This window comes from Monopterus albus, unplaced genomic scaffold, assembly GCF_001952655.1.
Source record: "Monopterus albus unplaced genomic scaffold, M_albus_1.0 scaffold241.1, whole genome shotgun sequence".
Taxonomy (NCBI): domain Eukaryota; kingdom Metazoa; phylum Chordata; class Actinopteri; order Synbranchiformes; family Synbranchidae; genus Monopterus; species Monopterus albus.
The window spans coordinates 409,158-418,213 of record NW_018128121.1 but is presented as its reverse complement, the minus strand read 5'-3'; the positions used below and the strand labels follow the sequence as shown (position 1 = coordinate 418,213).

The window sequence follows — 9,056 nt, the reverse complement described above, 5'->3', positions numbered from 1 at the left end:
GTGTGTGTGTGTGTGAGAGGGTTGTGGTGTTGGTAGAGCATGTTATTTTTAGGGGGAAATAAGCTCTAGTGGTGCTAGCAGCATATAAATACACCCAGACACATATGTACAGTAGGCACACACACACAATGCTGCTGTAGCATGAGCTGTTAGCTGCTCAGTAAATGTGTTAATGCATTTTTAGATCTCTCCTTTGAGACTCCCTGGTTTGCTCAGGCCTTTCTATCTTGCATTTACTGTCTGATGTTAAATGGTTTCCTCTAACCTTTTTTCCTTTTTCTTTCCCCACAGATCCTTCTTATCTTTCATTCTTTCCACTGAAGGTACTGACTCCCACCGACATTTATATTATCTGTCACTGAATACATATGTACACGGCTATTTTGAGTGTTATGACTCAAAATTAGATCCACCTAGTCTAACAGTATAACCCTCATCACTACTGCCACCACCACCACAACAGCCCTGAGGTTCTTGAACAAATAACTGTCAGCAGTGCTTTATTCTCATTTTGATGCTTTGTTTCAGAATCATCTTTGAGACACATAACTGTAAATGGCATATTTACCACTACATTTTTAATATTGCCATCCTCTGTAATATGACATTCATTCATGACATTCAGAATTCTTTCAAGATAGAGAGGAATTCTTGACTGAAGCCATTCATACGATGACATTCAGAATTCTTTCAAGATAGAGGGGAATTCTTGACTGAAGCCATTCGATTGTGATCTGCAACTGTAACACACCTTCCAAGCAGGTCATTAAAACTGCATGATTCTGCATTGCATTTTTCTGATTTACATTGTTTTAAGATGTTTTTGAACCCTCACTGACAACACTTTTACTCCTATATTTGTGGCAGCTATACCAGACTTTAGGCTGAGGTATGATCAAGATTAGGTAAATAAAACAACTTGGTTATGAAACGTCATCAAAAATCCTGGTCATGGTGTCATGGTTTCAGGTTCATCCTGACTACTGGTATGAGGCCAGATGCAAACTTAGACCACTGGTGTTTAAGGCAAACGCCTTTATGCTGTTGTTCAGCCTTGTCATTCTTACTGGTATAGTTAGTATCCTTTGGTGGTCGTACTGTTGATTGGAATTATGTGTGAGGTGTAGTGATATACATATTTAACACACACCTGCCAGTCATTCATATATTTTCTTTGGACGTGGTAATAAAACCGATACTCCATACCTGTCATGTACTCTAGTACAGTAATTGATAGGAGATTGGTTGTAAACATACAATATAGTGCACCTTATAGTAGCTATGCATTTTTTTCAGGTCTGTCTTAATATAATACTGACATGCCGTATGTACAGTGAGGTGTACACTGAGAGAATTATCAGTTGCTGTAGTTCTCCTGTCTATATTAGAAACAATGATGCCTGTGTAAAGACACATTCTTATGCTCGGCCAAAGCTAATATGTCATGACAAGTATATACTGTATGTCGGGGCAGAAAATCCTTAAAATGAAGTATAATCTGTTAGTGACAGTAAACAGAATTGTGACAAATATGATAAAATAATAATTCTGTGAAACATGTTGAGAGGAGAACAGCAGTACGGCACAGAGAGGTTTCACTCTCTCTCATTAACACTTGAGCAGGTGCTCACTAACATGGGACTGAAGATAGGTTCAGAGGTCAACATGAGGTTCACAAAAGGTTAGTGTTAGCGAGGTTTGATTTTTTCCAGCTCTTTCTTTTCTTCTGGCATCAGCATCTGTTAATGTATAGTATAGAGATGTGCAACAGCTCATAAGGTGCATGATTCCATTACAGCACAAGGCAAATGCAAGAATTTTATGCTTTTTATTCTCCCCCACCTGTGGCTTTGTAAAACACCAAAATCAAGAACTGTACCATGTTATTTTAGAACACTGCCACTGAGATCAAATACTTTTTTCTTTCCATTTATCTGTATATTAAGAACCACTTGAACAGTGGACAGAGACTCTGTTGTGAGGATAATCTTTGATTGCCAGGACACCAAACATCTATAAGCATCTGACACTGTCAAGCCTAGCAAGGTGTCTCATGGTAAAGTGAGAGAACAGTGACCTCTACAGGTCACTATATGTTGTGCATACTGAAGGTGTCCACTGTAGTGTGGACATGGAGGGTTATCTCAGGTCACACACCACAACCACACTTATCTTACAAACATTCTAAATGCCTGCTGCTCACTGGCTCTCCACTGGCTGTGCTGAATGTAAGGTTTTATCATTTGTCAACTGAGCTATCAATTTGTTTCAGTTTAATTCTCATCATCACTTTATTTGCCTACAACTAAAGGAAAACACTGTCAGTGTGTCAAGTCTGTTAGTTCCTTTTAGACCTGTGCACAGCAGCTAAGTAGAAAAGACATTTCTTAGGCTCTTTCTTGCAGCTTTCTGCCTTGCATTTCCCATCCATGCTATATTTACCTGTCACTGTGTACCTCTGCTGTGTGCTCAGTGCTGGAAAGGCAAACATGAGGATATTTTCATATAAATACACATTAGAGATGATGGAAGTGCAGAAAGTTTATTACAGTTTTTAAGCATTTGTGTCATTTTACATGTGTGTATTTAAGTTTGCTGAAGCACATTACTGTCATACAGATGTGTCCATCAGCCCCTGCATTTATCTTCTCTCTACTATCCCTCATTACTTGGCCCCTTGGCCCTCATTTCCGGTGACTTTATAGCTGATGAAAAGAATTTGTCTTGTTAGTGTGTTCATTGTGGAATCAAAGTACTAACAACGTAGAGTTGCGGAAGACTGATTGGTCAGATATATTTCAGACGGGAAATGAGAGTTGCACTATGGGAGACATAGCGACAAGAGAGTTTGAAAAGGAAATGTTGATTCAACTACAAATAAAGAAAACTGACAAATGTGGTTAAAGGATCCTACAGTTTTATAACTTTTCCTTGTTATTTAAATTGCAGAGTTAGTTGTGGTTAAATATAATAGAGTAATACAATGATTCATGTTTCCTTTAAATTAATTTTATAAAAGGTACCCTTACTCTTTTTGCTTTCAAGAGAGTGCAGAATCAAACTGAAGTACAAGTTCACAGTTATGATCTTATTGTTATGTTGCCTAAGATAAAATATACATAACATGAAGATGATAAGACTTCTAAGTCACTGAAGGCTAGTTTTCAGTTCAATATGCTAAATAGTGACGTTGGCATGCAAATATTACTTATTTTCACTATTGAATAATGAATGAATTTATTCAATGCATGCTATAATAAACCTCAGAAAGTGAAAAATGCCAGAACCCATATATACATACACTTTTGGCAATATACACACACGCAAAATAAAAAAACACTCCTTACATTTGAGAACCAGCAAGCACGTTGGCATTTTAATTTGAGAAATTACCTTAGACAGTAGTTTGACACATAGATGTCAGTATTTTCAGTATGAAACTGAAGGAAGTAACCGCTTCCCTCAAGAAACAGTCTAGCACAAAAGTACAACTTCCACTTCAGTTTGATGTAAGTAGATAATGAGTGAGCTTCAGAGGTAATGCAGCTGGACTTCAAACACAGCCAGGCTCACTGTTTTGAGCCTTTATGCTAAGCTAAGCTAGCCAACTCCTGATGCTAGTTAAAGTTACCTTTCCTGTGAGAATAGTATAAATGTACTTCCCAAAATGTCAAGCTATTCCTTTAACCAGTGGAACAAAAGAAGTTCATTCTTGACCTTTGGCAATAATGTACACAAGAAAAAGTAATGGCACTGTTTGCGATTTCCTGGTTTTCTACATAAAGTGGCTATGAAATGTGATCTGATCTTCACCAAGGTCACAAATATCAACAAACACAATATTTCTAAGCTGATAAAACACAAACAGTCATGATCTTTCATTCCTTTATTGAACACACCCATTAAACATACAAAGTGATGGAGGAAAAAGTAATGGAAAGACGAGGCTTCTGATATCACTAAATGTCAACTGGAGTCAGGTCTTAGCAAACCTGGAGTCCAGTCAATGAAATGGGAATGTAGGTGTGGTTTAGAATGACCTTGACTTATAAAAACATTCAAACACTGTCACTGTGCTATTCATAAGCAGCATCAGCTGATGTGAACTATGCCTCAAAAGAGATCTCAGAAGGCCTATGATCAAAAGTTGTTGATTTGCATGCAGCTGGAAAGGGTTACAGAGTCATCTCAAAGACTTTAGATATTCATCAGCTCACAGTTTGACATATTGTCTGCTATGATTTGGACTTGCTTCCTATTTTTGTGCTTTTATTTTGGGATGTTTTTTTCTGTTCCACTCCACTTCTTCTGCCCCAGCTTTACCACTGTTCCCATCAGTGTTCATTGTTTTCACCTGTTTCTCATTATCTCTTGGCTCTCAGCTCATAAATACCTCCTCATTTCCCTCAGTCTCTTGCTGGTCCATTAACATTATTTACAATGCTGATGCTACTCTGTCCGTTACCTTGCTTGCTTTCTGGTCTGTTCCTCTCTGCTACCTGGTTAGCCCCTGAAACCTCTACACTTAGCCTACCTTTCCCCCTTGACAGTGAGTAAGCCTTCTTCCATTCTGTAACAGCAACTTGCCTGTGCTCCACGCTACTGTCTGGTTAGCTCCTGAAACCACTATACTCAGCCTACATGTTTCCCTCGACACTGAGCACGTCTCCTGCAGTTCTATGACTGCAACTCACCTGTGCTCCGTGTTCCTGCCGGGTTTACTCCTGACGATGCCGCAAAGCTGAGTGAGTCTCCTTCGGTCCTGTGTCTGCTACCCACCTGTGTTCTTCATTCCTGCCTGGTTTGATGCTTACCTGCAACCTCAGTGCTGAATCAGCTACTTCTGTGGCTTTTCGACGCTGCCTGAGTTACTCCCAAATCTGCAAAGACTAAGCTCAGTTCACCTGCCTCCTGCAACACCAGTCCAGCTGTGACCGGTCTGCTCAACTGCTGTCAGGCCTTATCCCTGGCCTACCACTTCATCTGCCAAGGCCTCCCGCCTCCTCGAAGCTCCACCAGCCATTTACCTTCCCAGCACCTGCTTCCATCCTTCATCCAGCCCTCACACCTCACCACCAGTTTGGGTCGATTCCTGCTCTTCAGCCCTTCAGCATGCCTCCTGCTGACCAGCTCTGTCACCCGGGACCCTGGGACAGTCCCGTCTGATTTCTGACTGGAGCACCAGCTTCTTGTACTATCCATCAGAAATAAAGCTTTTATTTGATTGCTTTTATCTGAGTCTGCCTTTTAAGTCTTTTTGCCTAGACTTGGGCCCCCCTTGACATAACACTGTCTATAAATGGAGAATGTATGGTATTGTGGCTATTCTCCATAAGTGTGCACCCAGCCAAGATCACTCCAAAGGCACAACAGGGAATGCTCAAGGAGGTAAAAATGAACCCTCGGGTAACATCTAAGGACTTGAAGGATTCATTGGAGATGGTTATAATCTCTGGTCATGAATCAACCATATACAAAATACTGAACAGGCATGGTATCCATACCAGGGCACTATAGAGGAAGCCATTGCTCTCCAAAAACAACACTGTAGCATGTTTGCCAAAGGCCACCTTGACACTCCACAACACTACTGGGAAAATGTCCTGTGACAGATGAAACGAAGGTAGAACTGTTGGAAGAACACACAGCACTATGTATGGTGTAAAAAGAGAACCACGTGAAACATGAAAACCAACATGAAAACATCATCCCAATAGTGAGGGACCATGGTGATGTGGGGCTGCTTTGCTGCCTCTGGACCTGGACCGCTTACCATTGTGGAGGGAAAAATGGACATCCACATTTATCCAGGTATGCTACAGGATAATATCAGGCTGGCTGTCGGCAAGTCAAAGCTCAGAACAAGCTGGATGAGGCAGCAGGACAATGACTCTAAACAAAGTAAATCTACTACAGAATGGCTTCCAAAACAGTAAATTTGCATTTTGGAGTGGCCCAGTCAGAGCCCAGATCTCAAACCAATAGAGGATGCTGTGGAATGACTTCAAAAGAGCTGTTCACACCCGACGTCCTAAAAATATGGCTGAGCTGAAGCAGTTCTGTGAGGAAGACTGGTCCAAAATTCTTACTGAACATTGTGCAGGTCTAATCCTGCAGCTACAGGAAGCACTTGCTTGAGGTTATAGCTGCCAAAGGTGGATCAACCAGTTATTAAAACACTGTTGTCATTACTTTTTTCACCATCACTTTGTATGTTTAATGGGTTTGTTCAATAAAGACTTGAAAGATCATGACTGTGTTTTATCAGCTTAGAAAAATTGTTTGTAGATATTTGTGATTTTGATGAAGATCAGATCACATTTGATGACCAAATTATGCAGAAAACCAGGAAACCGTGCCATTACTTTTTCTTGACTGAATAAATGTAACTGAGCTGAGTTAGCTGCCACAGGAACTGGTCAGTTAGCAACCCCCTTGTTACTTTGCATTGTGTTTGATGTGGGTAAATGATGGTCGGGAGACCCGTCACTATTGCAGATCAGCATTTATTGTCTGGAATATAAAACATGTACTGGTCATTGGTACAGTCAGCTCATCACCGGTAGCTCAAACATAGTGCACTACAAGAAAATAGCAAGTGATGTTAGCACAGCTCCTCGCTTGCTTAGCAGGTATGCCCTTCCTTGTTGTGACTTACAGTACTTTAACAATTGAAAATGCATCATACCCAATAATAACACTTCTCAACATCATTTTCCTAATCAGAATCAGAATCAGAATCTGCATTATTGGCCAGGTGTGACGGACACACAAGGAATTTGACTCAGGTACATCGGCTCTCAATGTGCAAAACAGTATATACAGTATGTTCCTACAGGACATTTACAAAGATTAATACACAATATTTGTACACTGCACTGAGCTGTCAGCCTACCTTGGGGACACCCCTCATGATCTGGCCACATTTTCCAGGTCCCATTAACATTTATACACTAAGAGAAGGCAGCCTTGAGCCAGCAAAGTGTCCATGTATTTAATAACTGATGATAGTAATGGCAGGTGGAATCACACACTATACAAACTCTGTTACATAAACAACATATTCCATGATCAAAGGTCTGTTTAAAAGTTTTCAGAGTGTAGCTCCAGATGTTAGTAATTGAAGCTTTGAGCTGAAATTCTTTTGTTACACATGACTTAATTGCATATGATGAATTGATCATTGTTTTATGCTGATCAACTAGTATATGAATTGATTAATCTCTTCTTCATTACATGAAAAGTTTATTTTAGTAACACCAACTTTTTTTAATTAAAAATGCTAATTAATGACTAAAAGTAGTTCAAAAGTTTAAGTCTTAGCCTTTATTTCTTGTCCACAGATAACAGCCTGTAAGATGTCTCCTCTGTTTTGAATTATTTTTGATTTTTAGTTTCAGCCTCCTATGAGGCCATGGGGGCTCTGGGTGGAAGGTTTGGAGCATTCCACCTGGACTGTGGTGCGTTCACAGGCCGCTGTGTGTTTGTGTTGCATTACACATTGCAGCCTTCACAACACCGCTGGCTCCACTGGGCTTAGGCCCCAGGGATTTATGCACGCAACCACCAGAGGTATGAGAGACAGGGAGAGAAGTAGGAGAGGAATAAGGATGAGATGTGAGATGATGGTGTGTGTGTGTGTGTTACTCCTCTGTCTCCTTGTTGAGGTGGTTTGTTAACCTCGACTCTGGGAGGGGAAGGGTACACACAGCAGAATGAACAGATAAAGCGAGACAGGGCTGAAAACATTGACACACACTCTCTCAAGGTCTGTGCTGAACATGGCATGTATAGACACACACAAGCACATATCCAAAAACTCACCTGAATGACAGCTTAGCCAGTGTTTGTTAAATGTTTCCATGGTACATATCAGGTCAGCGGAATGCCATCCAGCTGTCTGTGGGTGTCTTTGTGTGTGTGGTGCTCTCTGTCAAAGGAGCAGCTTTCTGTTGCCGTTTTGTGTTTTCTCCATGCGTTGTTTTTATCAGTTTGGTGGTGTCCCACCTGTTTGCCTTGACCTAAATGTTGCACCCTGCTCAAGGCTACGGAAAACAACAAAAAGGGATCAAACTCTACTCATGGCTTTGATAAAAGCCCCACATCTGCAGAGAAGTGCAGAGCTGATCTGGACTCAATCCACATGGCAAACCTGTTGATGTAGGAAGAGAAATAACACCATAGAGAGCCAGAGGGCTGACAGTGGGCTCCAGGGTTACCCAAACAACTTACTGCAACTCAATTCATAAAATATTTCTATCCTATTGCCATGTGTCCTGTGAAAATTTAATTATCAGGTCCTTTTAACAGTTATCTTTCCACATGATTACCAGTATCCTTCATGTGGCCTTTCTCTATATGCATTTCTCTCTTATGTTCTTATGGATGTGTGAAACATCATCAGTCACAGCCCAAGTATTGTTCCAACCTGAGGTGTGCATCTATCTATGTGTAGACAATTGACTGTATATAAAAGATGGACGAACCAGCCACCTATGGCGTTACGCTCCTTCCTGTCACTCAAAGCAGCCACGCCTTTAATTATACATAACTTTTAGTCTCAGTATAATTTAAAAGGGTGAGTTATAAGAAAAAAAAAGTCACCCCATACAGTTGTCATGGAAGGGAAAATTAACTAGAGAGACCAAAACAGTTTTTTTTTTTTTTTTTTTACCAGGCTGTTAAATTTTTTTTTATTTCTGCTGTAAAGTTGGGCAATTTAACAACAGTCTATGGGGATTGACTCCCTTCAAAGTTCAAGTTCAAAGTGTTTATTTTGTCATATGCACAGTTAGGAAACATGTTATCCTGTACAATGAAATTCTTACTTTGCTGTCCACATGAATGCCACAAAATACAAATGAAATATAAAGTAGATAAATAAGTAACACAAAATCTAAGGCACTTTAAGCAGCATCAGATGCAGTAATATAATAAAATATATATAAGAATATAACAGAATGTATGCTGCATGGCAGCAGCATGTGCAGCAGACAACAGTCAATGTGCAATTATGCATGTGCAAACTGAGAATGTAAACAGTACAGGTCGACAGT

General features: G+C 40.2%; 1 protein-coding gene across 2 annotated transcripts in view; it reads left to right on the top strand.

The window, feature by feature from the left end:
• Positions 1–9,056, top strand: part of wnt4 (wingless-type MMTV integration site family, member 4) — a 27,620-nt gene that overhangs the window by 9,117 nt on the left and 9,447 nt on the right. The window contains exon 1 of one of the 2 annotated variants that reach the window (XM_020620569.1): positions 308–323. The exons of the other annotated variant lie outside the window; for it this stretch is intronic. The gene's annotated coding sequence lies outside the window, so the exon portion shown is untranslated. Of the gene's footprint in view, positions 1–307; positions 324–9,056 lie in introns of those variants that run through there. 2 annotated transcript variants of the gene reach the window in all.